Here is a 17872-nt window from a genome sequence, read left to right as displayed (position 1 = left end):
AAGACTCTGAGCTCCAAATGCAGGGCGTCTGGGTTCAATCTCTGGCCAGGGAACTAGATCGCACATGCCACAGCTAAAGATCCCACATGCCACTAGAACCCAGCGCAGCCAAATAAAAAAATAAAATTAAAAAAAAAATACACAGAAAAACTGCACAAAAATGGTCTTAATGACCCAGATAACCACGACGGTGTCATCACTCACCTAGAGCCAGACATCCTGGAATGTGAAGTCAAGTGGGCCTTAGGAAGCATTAGTACAAACAAAGCTAGTGGAGGTAATGGAATTCCAGCTGAGCTATTTCAAATCCTAAAAGATGATGCTGTGAAAGTGCTGCATTCAATAGGCCAGCAAATTTGGAAAATTCAGCAGTGGCCACAGGACTGGAAAAGGTCAGTTTTCATTTCAATCCCAAAGAAGGGCAATGCCAAAGAATGTTCAAACTACCACACAATTGCACTCATTTCACATGCTAGCAAGGTAATGCTCAAAATTCTTCAAAGCAGGCTTCAACAGTATGTGAATCAAGAACTGCCAGATGCACAAGCTGGATTTCGAAAAGGCAGAGGAACCAGTGATCAAATTGCCAACCTTCAATGGACCATAGAAAAAGCAAGGGAATTCCAGAAAAACATCTACTTCTACTTCATTAACTATGCTAAAGCCTTTGACTGTGTGGATCACAACAAACTGTGGAAAATTCTGAAAGAGATGGGAATACCAGACCACCTTACCTGCCTCCTGAGAAACCTGTATGCAGGTCAAGAAGCAATAGTTAGAACTGGACATGGAACAACAAACTGGTTCAAAATTGGGAAGGAAAGGAGTACGTCAAGGCTATCTACTGTCACCCTGCTTATTTAACTTATATGCAGAGTACATCATGCGAAATGCCAGGCTGGATGAAGCTCAAGCTGGAATCAAGATTGCTGGGAGAAATATCAATAACCTCAGATATGCAGTTGACCCCACCCTTATGGTAGAAAGCAAAGAGGAACTAAAGAGTTTCTTGATGAAGGTGAAAAAGCTGGCTTAAAACTCAACTTTCAAAAAACTAAGATCATGGCATCTGGTCCCATCACTTCATGGCAAATAGATGGGGAAACAATGGAAACAGTGACAGATTTTATTTTCTTGGGCTCCAAAATCACTGTGGACGGTGACTGCAGCCATGAAATTCAAAGATGGTTCTTGGAAGGAAAGCGATGACCAACCTAGACAAAGTATTAAAAAGCAGAGACATTCCTTTGCCAACAGAGGTCCCTGTAGTCAAAGCTATGGTTTTTCCACTAGTCATGTATGGATGTGAGAGTTGGACCAGAAAGAAAGCTGAGCACCAAAGAATTGATGCTGTTTAACTGTGGGGTTGGAGAAGACTCTTGAGAGTCCCCGGGACTGCAAGGAGATCAAACCGGTCAATCCTAAAGAAAATCAACCCTGAACGTTCACTGGAAGGACTGATGCTAAAGCTCCAAAGCTTTGGCTACCTGATGTGAAGAGCTGACTCGCTGGAAAAGACCTGAATATTGGGAAAGATTGAGGGTAGGAGGAGAAAGGGGTGACAGAGCATGAGATGGTTGGATGGCATCACCGACTTAACAGACATGAGTTTGAGCAAACTTTGGGAGGTAGTGAAGGACAAGGCAGCCTGGTGCGCTGCAGTCCATGGGGACACAAAGAGTTGGACACGACTGAGACTCAACAAAAATAACAAGGCACTTATCATCCCGCCTCACTTCCACCCCAGGGGCAAGGTTAATAAGGTACACCGAATAAAATGGTCAGCGATGTTTCCCCACATGACCTCCCTGTCCCCGTTCAACATCAGCACCCGAATGTGCTCTTTCTTTCTCCTATTGTACATCTGATTCCAGTTATGAGTCTTACTATATCAGAGTCACTGCTATTCCAAGATCAAACACAATCTCTCATGTTAAAATATCAAGTCTACTTTATTACACACATTTTCTGTCTAGTTCTACGCGTGGGAATCTGGTGTCACAGCCAAATCTCAGCTCATGTGGTGAAAATTCAGCAAAGTATCTTACTTCTGCTTTTAGGTGCTTTATTGTTTTCCCTTTCAAACGACTCATTCCTGTTTTCTAGTTTTCCTCACCGAGTATCCAAAATTTACACAGTTCACAAAAATCCACATGCCATTACTGACTTAACTGAGAAGCTGAAAGAGGCTAACCTTATCTTATATTTTTAATACCCCCAGAAAGTCTCCCATTTATATATTTAACACTTATACTACAACAGGGAAAGCTATAACTACATCTAAAAGGAAACATTACAATTAAGAACATCAGAGAAATGTCTTAACACTCAGGTTGTGTGCTGACAGCAGCTGACCTGCTAGTCATAGGCTGGGCTCCCTGGAGCAAGCGCCTGAACAGAGTGGTAAACGCTTCTTCAGGATGACACCTGTGAGGGGCAGGAGAGGACGCGGGCCTGGGCAGAGAGGGGGTGAACCGTGAGGCGGCCCCCACCCGGGCGGCAGCTGGGCGTCCAGTGCTGCCTGGACTGGCACCCAGGGCAGCACAGTCTGTGCTTCTGCTCCTGAGGGCTCAGTCCCCACAAGGGCACCGGGTGGGGAGGTCAAGGAGGACCTTACAGCTGGAGGCCCTCTGGGAGTCCAGTCCCTCCCTAAAGGGGCACGTGGCTGGGGCCCAAATGGATAGGAGATGCTCTGGTGATGGAGTTTCCACCTTGGGGTGGGCATGGGGGGCTGTGTTTGGATTTCATCTGCTTATGTATCCCTCCTGAATATTCATTGGAAGGACTGATGCTGAAGCTGAAACTCCAATACTTTGGCCACCTGATGTGAAGAACTGACTCATTGGAAAAGACCCTGATCCTGGGAAAGACTGAAGGCAGGAGGAGAAGGGGACGACAGATGACGAGATGGTTGGATAGCATCACCGACTTGATGGACATGAGTTTGAGCAAACTCCGGGAGTTGGTGATGGACAGGGAAGCTTGGTGTGCTGCAGTCCATGGGGTCACAAAGAGTTGGACACGACTGAACAATGAACTGAACTGACTGGATGCTTCCCTCAATGTTTTATAGTAAACTGTTTGGAATAATAAATAGAATAACACAGGTGCCCATAAAAGACTGGCTTATCTGTCAGTGTGGAATTTTCAGGAATAAAACCACTTTATAAACCACAGGCCCTCCATCTCATAACCAGGCCTCCACAAACTATCAATAACCTGAGGCGGACCTCATGAAAAGTCAGAGGCTGAAATGGTTTTGGGATAAGGGATAAAAATACTTTCCTAATAATTCACATCCCACAGCCATAAAACTTAGGATGTCCAACAAGCCAGGAGATACTAAAAACAAAAAACAAAACTAAACCAAATATATACTTAGAAAGTGGGGTGGATTTTGAAAGCACTCTGTTACAGTAGCTCCTTGGCATCACAGGGTTTCCGATTGCGGTCATGAATATCCAGGAGGAACACTCAGCCTTTCAGACAGAGAACCTGCAGATTTGTTGCTTTCACTGTTTGGATGCACAGGAAACCAAGGCACAAAATGCAACCAACCGAGGGCAGGGATCGGTGGGCAGAGCCTGCTATCCCGTCCCACCCCAGCCCCAGGCTCAGGAGCCTGGACTGGTCACAGCACTGCTCACTTCACCCTCCCCTCTCCCAGCTAAGCTAAGGTAGCAGAACCTAGGAGTCAAGATAAAGATGTCTAAGAGGAGGAGGGAGGCTGGATATTCAAGGACTTGCCTCATGAAAGAGACTTGTTCCAAAGAGATATGAAAGCCATTGGAATCAGTATTAAAACAAGTGTTCTAACACTTCAAACTGTGAACTAATCAAACAGTCTATTTCTCAAGATTAATGGTGCGTAAGATTCTTTCACTGAATACCAGCATGAACTAAGCAAATGACCTCCAAGAATCCTAAAAACTATATCCTCTTTGATATTAGTAACTCAGAGTGTCATTAGTAAGGAAAGGGCTTTCTTAAAAGAGCACTTATGACAGATGTCTGTAGACACTAACTGGAACATCAACTAAACAGATCATCCAGCAAATCTGGGGAAATGTTAGCTTTACTGAAGCTAAGTATTTTGCTTGCTACAAGAGTTCAGAGGCCTTAATAAGTGAACGTGTCTTATGAATTCCTGTCAGAAAAACAGTATAAAACATCTCCCACTCAAACTGAATTGGCTAAAGTGTATTTTTCCCTGAACATATCTCAGGCCTGGATTTTCAAGAAAACACTAATGTTTCAAGAAACAACACAACATTTAAAAAAAAAAAGAAAAAAAAAGGAGAATCTGTGCTGATCCCTACAGAGACCTAACTTTCTTGGGATCAACCACACATTGTTCTACAACTTTTTTCACTTAATAATGATATACCTCACTCCTTAACGAAATACGCCTCACTGGTTTGGAAGGGGAAACTTTTCCACTGTTCATCACACTAGCATCCAACTCAAGAGCTTCCAGGTGCTGACTTTTTAACAGTTGTACTGCTGTAACAGGCAGCCTCCTATGGATTCTTCTCTGGTGATGTGAGTGTATATGATAAACACTCACATGTACCTACATGATACATGGACCATGGAACCGTCCATGAGCACAGAACACGACAGAGCAGAAAGAGCGGCTTTTGGACCCGAGGAGGTTGAGGTGCTTGTGACCCGTCCTTGGAAGCTAGACCGTGGAGGCTCATCTCTGACCAGCACTAGAGAGTGGGAACCACCGTCAATCACAGAGAGAGGCCCAACCTGAAGCCTGAGGAACATTTAGAGACAGATTAGATGGTGGAGAACCCACAGCGTTTGTACCTGCGAAGTTACAGCCAAAAACAAGACCTATGCTGGTGACCAGAAAAGGGCATGGCATGGCTGTCTGGGCCTCACACAGTCGCTGCCATTTACTTCTTGTATGATCTTGGGTAAAGCACTTAACATCTATGAGGGTCCTGGTTGAAAGTGGCCACAAAGTGTGTGATAAATGTGAGCTACTATTTTCATCGTAATGACAGTATCTGAAATGCAGCTTCTGACCTTGGTTCTATGGAAGACATGGGGGGCTGGAGCCAGGCAGGCGTCACCGTGGCTGTGACAGGAGGAGTCAGACTGGAGTGGGCTGGGAGGGACAGCAACAGACGTGAGGTTCATCTCCAGCTCATGCAGCTCAATATGAACAAAACAAACAACCCAATAAAAAAACGAGTAGAAGACCTAAATAGACATTAGACCTTTCTCTAAAGAATACACACGGATGGTCAACAAACACATGAAAAGATGCTCAATATATCACTAATTACTAGAGAAATGCAAAACAAAACTGACCCGACACCGGTCAGAATGGCCATTATCAAGAAATCTACAAACAGTATTGCTGGAGAGAATGTGGAGAGAAGGGAACCCTGCTACACTGCTGGTGGGAAGGTAAATTGGTACAGCCACTATGGAAAACAGTACCCGAGGTTCCTTCAAAAACCAAAAATAGAACTACCGTATGACCCAGCAATTCCATTCCTGGGTGCAGACCTGGAGACAACCAACATTCAAAAACATGTGAACCCCAACTGCAGAACTATTTACACTATCCAGGACATGGAAGCAACCTAAATGTCTGTCAACAGAGGAATGGATAAAGAAGATATGGTACACATACACAATGGAATATTACTCAGCCATAAAAAGGAGTGAAACAGTGCCATTTGCAGAGATGTGGATAAACCTAGAGACTGCCATACAGAGAGAGTTAGAAAAACAAATATAATATTGCTTATATGTGGAATACAGAAAAAAATAGTACAGATGAACTTACTTGCATAGCAGAGAGAGAGACACAGATCTAGACAATACTTAGAGCGACTGAGATGGGAAAGGGGGAGTGCGATAGCCTGGGGGATCGGGACTGACAAATATACACAGCTATGCAGAAAACAGACAGCTGATGAGAACCTGCTGAAAGGCACAGGGAGCTCTTCTCAGTGCTCTGTGGTGACCTGAGTGGGAAGGAAATCCCAGAAGAGGGGATGTATGTATCCGTATAACTGAAGCCCTGGGCCACGCGGCAGAGACTCAGCACTGCAGAGCAACTACGCTCCAATCAAAACTCGAAACGCAGACTCTCTCTAGGCGTCTGGCCCCGAAGGCGTGAAGAGGCTGCACTGGGCGCCAGGGCAGGGAAAAGCCCACGGGTCCCCCCTGGGAGGGCGGCGGCTGGGTGCTCAGGCCGGGAAGGGCTGGGCGCAGAGAGAGGCGGCGGCACCGGAGGCCCGGCCTCGCAGAGGCTGCGTCACCAGGAACGGGCGCTGGGCGCGGAGAGGGAGGCGCCGCCGCGGACCGGGCGGGCGGCAGCACCGGGGGGCCGGGGGAGCCCGGGGAGGGACGTCGGGGTCCCTCAACGGCCGCACCGCGGCTTTCGGGGCCGCAGCCTCTGAGGAGCAAGGGGGCCCGAGGCTGGAGAGGCGTCCGAGGAGTTTCCGGGAACAGGATTCCAGAAGGTTCCACGAAGAACTGAGGCGGGCAGAGGAGGGAAGGCCGGGAGCGGAGGGAAGGCGGCGCGGCTGTGGGCGGGAGCGGGCGTCAGCGACGGAGGGACCGGGGTTCGTCCCTGCTTTCAGGGGTGGTTTCCGCTTTACCCGGGCGGCCGGGCCCCTGAACTGGGAAGGCCACGCGTTTCCTCACCGCGTCTCACCAGCTGGGCTGCCTGACTTCTCCGAATACCTTACTCCCCCTGTCCGACCAGCCCTAGATACAGAAGAGACAGGAACATAAATTCAGACCTTAATGAACCTACATTTCTACTCTAGGGGAGGAGCCCACAGATTTTAAAGTAATAAAAGAATTGTGTCCCCTGTTCAGTTTCACCTCAAATATTAAAAAAAAAAAAATCCAGATACCACTTTTGTCTATTAAGGTGATCCTGGTAGTTGCCTGTTCCTGTAAATGAAGACCAAACACATTTAGCAGATGCTTTTTTGCACAAGCCAATGTAGAACAGTGTTGAATAAACAAAGTGAAATACTTCAGATCAGAATGGTAACAGGAATACATGACACAGGGTTTTTCAGAAAGAACTGTGTCATAGGGTTAGGTGACTGCTTTTGAAAAATGTAAAAAAGATCAAAACAAAGCATGGATTTAAGCTGTTACAGTAACTTTTAAAAATAGTCATTATTAGAATTAATGAAAATACAGTTAAAATTCCCTGTTAAAGAAAAAACAAGGCTAAATTTGGCTTTTCTAGTTTAATAACATTTTAAATCTGATTAAAATTTGAAATGATCCTGAGTATTACTCAGTAATTACTTACTTTCTAACAATTGGTTAAAAGTATGCAGAGTCCCTGGCTTCTACCTGCAGTATGGCACCTAAGAAATGAAACAGATGGCAGAACAATGATTTACACCAAGAAGAACGTTTGCCTGTGCACACCAGGAAATACATGAAAGTTCACCAAAAAGGGAAGTCACAAACAAGCTGTCAGACGGTCACACAGCACAACGCACACAACCTTGTCAACTTTGGCCACTTCTTCCAACACGATGAATTTCAGAAAGAGTCCAGAGGGGAAAAGCGACAGGGGAATACGTACTAAATGATACTATTTTATATTTGAGAGTAAAACCACACAAACACAGGAGAGAAGGTCCGGGCCTCGCTGACAGCCCGGAGCGTTGGCTCAGAGCTGTGTAAGGTGCCGGCCTCAGGGTTTACTGGCTCCTGCTTAAAAACAAACAAACCCCCATGAGCCTCACCAGGTTAATACTCTTGTGGGTGAAATGATAGGATGGTTGGGATTTACCTTAAAAATATTGCAGAAAAAAAACCAAACAAACCCAACAACTAAGTTCTTTGCATCAGGTGGCCAAAGTATTGGAGACTTCAGCATCAGTCCTTCCAATGACTATTCAGGACTGATTTCCTTTAGGATGGACTGGTTGGATCTCCTTGCAGTCCAAGGGACACTCAAGTCTTCTCCAACACCACAGTTCAAAAACATCAATTCTTTGGCGCTCAGCTTTCTTTATGGTCCAACTCTCACATCCATACATGACTAGTGGAAAAACCATAGCTTTGACTACAGGGACCTTTGTTGGCAAAGTAATGTCTCTGCTTTTTAATACTTTGTCTAGGTTGGTCATAGCTTTTCTTCCAAGGAGCAAGCGTCTTTTAATTCCATGGCTGCAGTCACCGTCCGCAGTGACTTTGGAGCCCAAGAAAATGAAGTCTGTCACTGTGTCCATTTTTTCCCCATCAATCTGTCATGAATGGATGGGATCAGATGCCATGATCTTAGTTTTCTGAATGTTGACTTTTAAGCTAGCTTTTTCACTCTCCTCTTTCACCTCCATCAAGAGGCTCTTTAGTTCCTCTTTGCTTTCTGCCATAAGGATGGGGTTATCTGCACATGTGAGGTTATTGATATTTCTTCCGGCAATCTTGGTTCCAGCTTTTTACACAACATATGTGGTAGAAATAGAAAGAGAAGCAAAAGGATGGGGCATGGCAGGGAGGTAGTCAAGTTTAGGACACGGATGTGGGAGGGGATGGGACTAAAACACAGTACCTTCTCACTTGCACCCCTGGAAATACTGTGCCATTTGATCATGATCTGGCTGGTGCATATCAAGAAATCTCAGTGCCACTTAGAACTGAGACTGGTAAACTCACCACCTGAGAAATTCTTAAAGTCCATTAATGATTTAAATGAACGCAACATCTGAACTGTTGTGTTAGAGGACTCTTTAGAGTCCCTTGGACTGCAAGGCTATCCAAGCAGTCAATCCTAGAGGAAATCAGTCCTGAATGTTCATTGGAAGGACTGATGCTGAAGCTGAAACTCCAATACTTTGGCCACCTGATGTGAAGAACTCATTGGAAAAGACCCTGATGCTGGGAAAGACTGAAGGCAGGAGGAGAAGGGGATGACTGAGGATGAGATGGATGGCATTACCGATGTGATGGACATGAGTTTGAGCAAGCTCTGGGAGTTGGTGATGGACAGGGAAGCCTGGCATGCTGCAATCCATGGGGTCGCAAAGAGTCGGACACAACTGAGCAACTGAACTGAACATCTGAAACCCGGGTTTGACATGCATAGCTGGGATCAGGTAATGCAGAGCCTTTAGGCTGTAAACTTTGCATAGTTCTGGGCAGGATTTTACTTGACTTCTACACTCTCACTCTGGTAATTCAGGAGTCAGATGAGCCATCAGCAGCACGTGGGGTGGCACCGCCCCTGCCCCCATCCTGGTCCATGGCGGTGGACCCTCTGTGCACCAGCCATGCCAATCTGCTCCTGACCCAACTCTCCCTCCCTCCTTCTCTCCTTTCTTAGACCTTCCAGAGGCCACAAGCTCACGTGAATGAAACAGAACACCTCCCTCTCCACCTTTCTTTACCTTGGTGAACAGAAGGCTTGGTTGTCCAATTCAAAACCCTGGAGGTGGTGAAAGCACACCCTCCTATGGCAGACCCGTTTCCATTCACATATACTGCCCCTCCCTCCCCAACCCCTCCACCCTCACTTTAAATTAAGGGGCACTGCTTAGCCTCGACTGGCCCATGTTTCAACTAAGCCTTCCTCTGTATCCCCCATCTTGGTAAGAGGTCGGCTTTGGTTTCTCCTGTTCTCACCCCTGATGTAAAGTCAGTTCCATCAACTCCCTCCTCCTGTCTTGAATCACCCCCCTCTCATGATATCCCCAACAACTCCTTAAGAGTCTGGCGGTCATTATTATCTCTCACCTGGGTCACTAACATCAGTCTCTTCCCTGGTCTCACCTGCTCCAATCCACCCCCCACCGTGGTGCCCAGATTGATTTCTAAAACACAAGCAGCCTCTCATTCTATTAAATGAGTAATTCCACGACGACCATCTACTCTCTACTGCACCCATGATCTGACAGAGTCCATGAGGTGGAACTGCTTGTTGTATGTCAGTTTACTCGCGGTATAAAGAAAGGACCCAGTATTCTGTGTAGACCTCACTGCTAGACCCTGTGCCAATAGCAGTTGTAATACTTTTTCCTCACCAAATCCTTATAATAACCATATTCTCTGCATAGCACTGTTTCCTACAAATGAGGACACTCAGGCATGTGTGTGTGTGTGTGTGTGTGTGTGCGTGTGCGCACTCAGTCGTGTCCGACTCTTTGCAACCCCATGGACTGTAGCCCACCAGGCTCCTCTGGCCATGAGATTTCAAGAATACTGGAGCAGGTTGCCATTCCCTCCTCCAAGGGATCTTCTTGACTCGGGGATCAAACCTGTGTCTCCTGCATCGCCAGTGGATTCTTTTACCACTGAGCCACCAGGGAAGCCCCACTCAGGCTTGGAGATATTCGATAATTTGCCCAAAATCACTCTGGTAACAAGTGGCAAGGATTCATACCCAAATATTTGGATTCCAAAGCCGTGTTCTTTCCAACACTCATCCCTCCATGCTGCTTTCTTAGGAAGGCAGAGATTTCCTATCCCACCTCCTTAAGAAGTGTGCTGCTAGGACGTACTCTCTAATTTGAGATTACAACATGGCTTAACAGGAACCATGCAAACACACAAGTGAAAGCTTCAAGATGTCAGACGGGCCCAAAGGACTGCAAACCAATAGGTCAAGGAAGATCTGGCCAATTCACGAACTGGATATTTACTCATATTTACATCCCTATTTATTTGTATATTTATTTATTAGTATTTGAATATGAATTATTCAAATGTTTCACTCTTTAAATCAAAGTATTCTTAAAGATACCAGAACAAGGGTTAATATCTTGTAAATGTAGACCAACAATTTGTACGTTCAATACTTAGGGTTCTATAGGTACATCAGCAGGAAAGGCATTTACTACCTGACCTCCATTATTGAAATTTGTATACTTACTTATAAAATGTAAATGTGTATTATTCCATTTCTATATAGAACTAAGGGCTTAATTACAATTAAGCTCAAACAATTACAGTTGACAAAAGCATAAAAAAATTTCAATGAATATCCTGATAGATGTCTTTCTAGGAACATTAGCTGAGTTTTGTCTCCACTCAGTCATTCAAAACCATTAAATCCACGGCTAGAAAGAGAATCTAAATACACACACAGATGGGAAATGGGTTCTGCTTTTTCTCAATCACTTCAGAGTCAAGTTCCCAAGGCCTGAATCGTAAGTGCTCAAACTGTCTTGTTTATGTCTTTACTCAAAGCTAGTAATTAAACATTTGGGCCATTTAAAGACTAGGTTCAGTTAACATAAATTTACCACTGTGCTAAGTCACTTCAGTCATGTCTGATTCTTTGTGACCCCGTGGACTGTAGCCCACCAGGCTCCTCTGTCCATGGGATTCTCCAGGCAAGAATACTGGAGTGGGTTGTCATGCCCTCCGCTCCAGGGGATCTTCCCCACCCAGGGAGCGAACCCCCATTCTCCTGTGACTCCTGCATTGCAGGTAGATTCTTTACCTACAACATGACCCATCAATTCCACTACTAGGGATCTACCCCCCACTAAAAAAGAAGATATATGTCCATCCAAAGACCTCTGTACACGAATGTTCACAGCACATTACGTATAAAAGCCAAAAAGTGGAACAACCCAAATGCCCACCAACAGGTGAACGGATAAGCAAGATATCCTATAGTCATACAAAAGAATACACTTAGGCAATAAAAAATGCAGTACTGATACATGCCACAGCATGGATGAACCTCAAACACATAAGCCTAAGTGAGTCAGTCAGTCAGTCAGTTCAGTCGCTCAGTCGTGTCTGACTCTTTGCGACCCCATGGACTGCAGCACACCAGGCCTCCCTGTCCGTTAGCAACTCCCAGAGTTTACTCAAACTTATGTCCATTGAGTCGGTGATGCCATCCAACCATCTCATCCTCTGTTGTCCCAGACGAAAACACATGTTACATGATCCCATTTATTACATGAAATGTACAGAACCGGTAAACAAGAGAGGCAGGAAGTGGACTCTTGCTTGTTGGAGGCGGAGAGTTGGGGGAGCCAATGGGGGGAGTGGAGAATGACAGGAGACAGGCCTCACCCCAAAGGGATCCTTTGGGGTAAAGGAAATGTTCTAAAACTGGATTGTGGTGATGACTGCGCAACCCTAATTTTACTAAATATTATTGAACTATAATTTAAAACAAGTGAATGTCATGTATGTGAATTATACCTCAATAAAACTGTTAAGGAAAAAAAGGACAGCTTTAAAGCATGCTAGCTACAAATCGTTCTGGATCAAATTCAGGTCACTCACAGCAAGGAATGGATCTTTACAAAATGACCAGATTCTGGATATGCAGGAGCCGTATTACTGGGTGTTCCACTGAAAAGAAAGCTTTAAGAACTGCCATCTAATATGTCACCAATAGAGGGGCTCAAGTTCTCCGGCAACGTAAAATATTTAAAAGACAGCTGAAGGTACCAGAAGAGCTGTCACCAGGCAGAGACGTTTTACTGCCCCAGTAAAGATACAGGTAAAACTGAAATAAGAGTCCGGAGGGTCTGGAAGAAGGAACCCCAGACTCCAATGCCCAAGACGGCTCTACGAAGTCTGCGCTTTGAAGGCTTCTCAGGTGGGAGCTGAAGGGCGACGGAGGACCAGGGAGGGTTTTTGCCAGAGAAGAGCGGGAGGCAGAAAAGCAAAGGGCAGGAGGCTGAGTTTCAGGGGGCGCTCGGGCTAGAGCTTCGGAGAGAGGAGGGGGCGTCTGTAGTAAGAGGACGCGAGGCCTTTATTCTGAGTGGGCAACAGAGTCCTGTAAGGTTCCGGAGCAGGGACGTGATATTAGAAACATTCGGCCGACAGCTCTGTGGAGCTGGGGTGAAAGGAGACCTCAGCGCGGTGAAATTAACTTAAAGACACGCGAAGCGGAAGGGGCGGCGCCAGCGAGGAACACCGAGGGTAAGAGTCTCTCAGACTTGGACTTTCAGATCTCCAAAAACGCACCTCTGGATTCCGGAATCCGACAGACACTACATGACAAAAGTCAAAATGACCCAACTGTTTGCTGGTGGAGGTGTTCACTCTGCAGGCGGTAATCGGCTGTATCCGAAAACACCGCCGGTACATTGACCCGTCCACTCAGCCATCTCACTTCTAGCCATCTATCCCCCAAGATAAAGTGGCCCCCAAACGACAAGTTGTAAACTCAAGTTTAGTCACCGCAGAAGACTGGAAATCAACCTGAAGCCTGCCCAGAGAGGCTGGGAACACTGAATGATGGCTCCTCCGCGCACAGAGCATCCTTGTAACCTCTGACTGAGCCGAGCTCGCTCCCCCAGTTAGGAGCATAAGCGGCGGACCACAGGGTTCTGGGACCACCTCTGACTTTGCCACCAAGAAATCACCGATATTCTCCTTACCCCACGACAGTTATTGCCGGTATCATCTCTGCTCATCAGTCAACACTGTGGAATTACAACAGTTTGGCATAAAGATTTTTATACCTCAAACAGGAAATATTTAAAACATTAACGTTTAATTCTCAGGGGGTGATGTCTGTTGTTCTTTGCTGGACATCCTTCATGACTGAAAAAAAGCGAAGAGTTTTATATATATATATATATATGTCAAAGTTATAAAATCATCTATCTGGGAGTTGGCCTAGAGGACCTCAACCAACTGTGCTCTCTGCTTTAGAAGTACCTGGGGACAAAATAATTGTAAGTAAGTAGGAATTCACAAGCACAAAGTCTCATGGAAGTTCTGGATTAAGTGATAATCATCTAGACATTCATAAATCTATTATCATAAAATTCCTTATATCACTAAATTGAACACTCCTTTAAAAAAATTCTCATGGTGAGAAAATCCTGGGGGGTTAAAAGGATTAAAGAGAAATTACCCTAAAGGGTGATTTTATTAAGAGAAACTGATACGTTACGTGAAGAAGCCTGAATCTAGAAGGAAGATGAGAAACTTAATTTTACATATGTCGAATGTGAAGTGATTTTAAAAAATAACACCAAAATGAAAATACTTATTAATCAGGCAGTTTGAAAATACAGAACTGCAGCCTGAAGGAATTCACACCTGTAGAAAAAAATTTAGTAATCTGCAAAAAGGTAAAATTGTTGGCGTCAAGATGGATAAAATCTTCAAGGCACAAGGGAAGAACTTAATAGCAATGAGAACTGAAACCTATACTTAAAGGACAGGGGTGAGCCCCCTCTCCCTGCCCCTGGAAGAAGAGAAGGGTGCTGGGAGATAGGGGGGTGGGGGTCAGAGGCCAGAGAACAGAAGCTTGGGGATGAGGGCTGGATGAAACCTCTAGTCCTCGACAGGGTCAAAGTCTGAGATGAACCAGGGAGGAAGCCCAGGATGAAAAAGTCACTAACTGTACCACGTGCCAGGAGACGGTGCCTTTGAGAACGCAGCTCCAGCCGAGTGAGGGCGAGGCTGAAAGGGCCAGGAGGAGGTGCTCGACTCTCTTGTTGATAGAATGGACTCTCTTGTTGATAGAAACCAACGGAAACCTGCCCCTCCCAGTATCTGGTGTCGGTGGAGGACCCAGAGCTAGCTCGGTGACGCGAGCTCAACGACCCACTACCCCATTCACCATCACACAACAGAAGTGAGCAGAAGCCTAAGGCCAGTATTATACAAGCATAATTGTTATAAACCTACCTCTGAGTATAGCATGACAACTACTGTTGTTTCAACTTCTAAGGCAAATCACGTACACTGTTCAGAAATAATATACAACCAATGATAATTACATCAGTGGTCTCGTAATAAAACTTCTGTGTAGTGTCTTACAGTTGAACGTATGAAGTCTTGAATTCAAAATCTGATATACAGTTCATGCTCCCCATTGTCCTCTAATGGGATCCCCTTGGTGGGCTCATCAAGATGACACCCAACTCAGATCCCCCCACACACACGGGACTGAGAAAACACGACACCGATCTCTCAGTTCAGTTCAGTTGCTCAGTCATGTCCGACTCTTTGCGACCCCAGGGACTGCAGCCCGCCAGGCTCCTCTGTCCATGGGATTCTCCAGGCAAGAATACTGGAGTGGGTGCCATTCCCCTCTCCAGGGGATCTTCCCGACCCAGGGCTCCAACCTGAGTCCCTTATGTCTCCTGCATTGCAGGCACCTTCTTTATCACTATTGCCACGTGGGACACCCACACACCTATCAGAATGGCCAAAATTCGGAACAATGACAAAAACCAAACGCTGGTGAGAGAGAAGAGCAACAGGAACTCTCCTTCAGCTGGTGGGAAGGCAATATAGTGCAGCCACTTTAGAAGGCACTTTGGGCTTCCAACAGAACTAAACACGCTCTGACCATACATTTCAATAATTAATTGTGCTGCTTTGTATTTACCTAAAGGAATTGAAAACTAATGTCCACATGAAAACCCTCACACAGATGTTTATAGTGCCTTTTTTCATAGTTGTCAAAACCTGGAAGCAAGCAAGATGTCCCTCAGGGGGTGAGTGGATAAATAAACTGTGGCCCATCCAGACCATGGAATATTATTTAGCACTAAAAAGAAATGAGCCATCAAGCCATGAGACGACATGGAGGACCCTTAAAGGCACATGACTAAGGGAAAGAAGCCATTCTGAGAAGGTTACATAGACTATACGTATTGTTTGACTCTAACTCTACGACATTCTGGAAAAGGCAAAACTAAGGAGACAGTAAGAAGTTGCCTGGGTGGCTCAGTGGTAAGAATCTGCCCAAACGCAGGACAGGTGGGTTCGATCCCTGGGTCGGGAAGATCCCCCGGAAAAGGAAATGGCAACCCACTCCAATATGTATACCTAGGAAATCCCATGGACAGAGGAGCCTGGTGGGATGCACTCCATGGAGTCACAAAAAATCAGACACGACTGAGTGACTAAACCACACGTCACAAGAAGTCGTCGGTGGTTGCCAGGAACTTGGCAGAGGGTGTGGGGCAGGGAGATAAATATGCAGAGCACAGAGGATTTTTAAGGCAGTGTAACTATTCTGTATGCTACTATGATGATGAATACATGTTATTATACACTTGTCCAAACTCATAAAACATACAACACCAAGAGTGAATCCTAATGTAAACGATGGACTTTGGGTGATTATGTGTTAATGTTGGTTTGCTTGTAACAAATATACCACTCTGGTGGGGGATGCTGATAATGGGGGAGTCTGTGTACATGGGGGTAGGGGGAATAAAGGAAATCTCTACATGTTCCTCTTAGTTTTGCTGGGAACCTACAGTTCAGTTCAGTTCTGTTGCTCAGTCGTGTCCGACTCTTTGCGACCCCATGAATTGCAGCACGCCAGGCCTCTCTGTCCATCACTAACTCTTGGAGTCTACCCAAACCCATCTCCATTGAGTCAGTGATGCCATCCAATCATCTCATCCTCTGTCGTCCCCTTCTCCTCTTGCCCCCAATCCTACCCAGCATTAGGGTCTTTTCCAATGAGTCAACTCTTCGCATCAGGTGGCCAAAGTATTGGAGTTTCAGCTTCAACATCAGTCCTTCCAATGAACACCCAGGACTGATCTCCTTTAGGATGGATTGATTGGATCTCCTTGCAGTCCAAGGGACTCTCAAGAGTCTTCTCCAACACCACAGTTCAAAAGCATCAATTCTGCGGTGCTCATCTTTCTTCACCAACTCTCACATCCATACATGACCACTGGAAAAACCATAGTCTTGACTAGACGGACTTTTGTTGGCAAAGTAATGTCTCTGCTTTTAAACATGCTATCTAGGTTGGCCATAACCCTCCTTCCAAGGAATAAGCGTATTTTAATTTCACGGCTGCAATCACCATCAGCAGTGATTTTGGAGCCCCCAAAAATAAAGTCTGACACTGTTTCCACTGTTTCCCCATCTATTTCCCATGAAGTGTGGGACCAGATGCCATGATCTTAGTTTTCTGAACGCTGAGCTTCAAGCCAACAACTCTTTTAAAAAAAACCACAAGTCTTAAAAAAAAATTTTAAAATGAAAATACAGGCTCACTTTTGATCTTTAGGTTTTGTTCATAAAATAACTTGTACTTTATAATCTAGAGAACCTGAGTAAACAAAAAGCTAATGCTGAATATTAAATACTATATTTACTCAGTTTTCTTAACTGAAAATCAGGCTATTTTGCTAATTATTGCTATTTAAATAATGGATATTTTAATAAGTGGATTTTACATTTATACCTGTTACTGTAAAAATGGAAAGTATATCAATAACTGAAGTTCTTCTTTGTAAACAAAATCTCTCACCCAGAACCTTCAGATTTAATAAAAGTAATACTTCTGATTCATGGGCTCTGCTCTGTGGCTCAAAGGCAGGGGTCTAATTCACAGCTGAATCCTCAGCACCAAACACAGTGCCCTGGCACACTGGAGGTGCTCCAGAAATACTGGGTAAATGGTGACTCCAAATATTTGGAGGGACTCATCTAAATCACTGATGATACTTTAAAAAACTCCAAACCCACCCAGCCCTTCAGCATACAGAACTAGAGAGAGGCATGCTAGAGCATGTTAACTACATGTCATTTCATTTTCTACCAGCACAGTAACAGTACTGAGAAAAATGGGGGTGAGGGGAGGCACACCATTTACATTATGTATAAAATTTAAGAGAAATTACTCAAATAGGCAATTAAAACTATAAAACGGATGGCATGAGAAGTGAAGAACCAAGCCCAGGACTCACCATTCTAGGGTAGGATGTGAGCAAACGTATTTAAAGCTTCATGGGTTTGTTCTGAGATCTCCTACTTCTAAAAGCTCGCATAAGCTTTGAAATTACTAAGCCCTCAAACTTACACTAAACGAGGGAATGCAGCTACCGTGTTCTTGAGATCACTGCCCTTTTAATTACACAAATAAAGAAATATGCTAATTCAACTCGGTCCCCAGAAC

At 45.1% G+C, this 17872-nt stretch overlaps 1 protein-coding gene across 12 annotated transcripts in view; it reads right to left on the bottom strand.

Moving 5' to 3' along the window:
- CUL1 (cullin 1) overlaps positions 1-17872 on the bottom strand; it is an 89539-nt gene that overhangs the window by 56471 nt on the left and 15196 nt on the right. The window contains exons 2-6 of one of the 12 annotated variants that reach the window (XM_081537209.1): positions 7307-7364; positions 6894-6933; positions 6679-6741; positions 5041-5122; positions 2356-2454 (exon numbers count right to left, since the gene is read on the bottom strand). The exons of 10 other annotated variants lie outside the window; for them this stretch is intronic. The gene's annotated coding sequence lies outside the window, so the exon portion shown is untranslated. The remainder of the gene's footprint in view (positions 1-2355; positions 2455-5040; positions 5123-6678; positions 6742-6893; positions 6934-7306; positions 7365-17872) is intronic. One more of the 12 variants, XM_081537208.1, reaches the window with a different exon arrangement.

The sequence above is a fragment of the Giraffa tippelskirchi genome, chromosome 10 (assembly GCF_054371585.1).
Source record: "Giraffa tippelskirchi isolate mGirTip1 chromosome 10, T2T-mGirTip1v1.2.pri, whole genome shotgun sequence".
Classification (NCBI taxonomy): domain Eukaryota; kingdom Metazoa; phylum Chordata; class Mammalia; order Artiodactyla; family Giraffidae; genus Giraffa; species Giraffa tippelskirchi.
The sequence above is the reverse complement of the archived record's forward strand: the minus strand, read 5'-3'. Positions and strand labels throughout refer to the sequence as shown.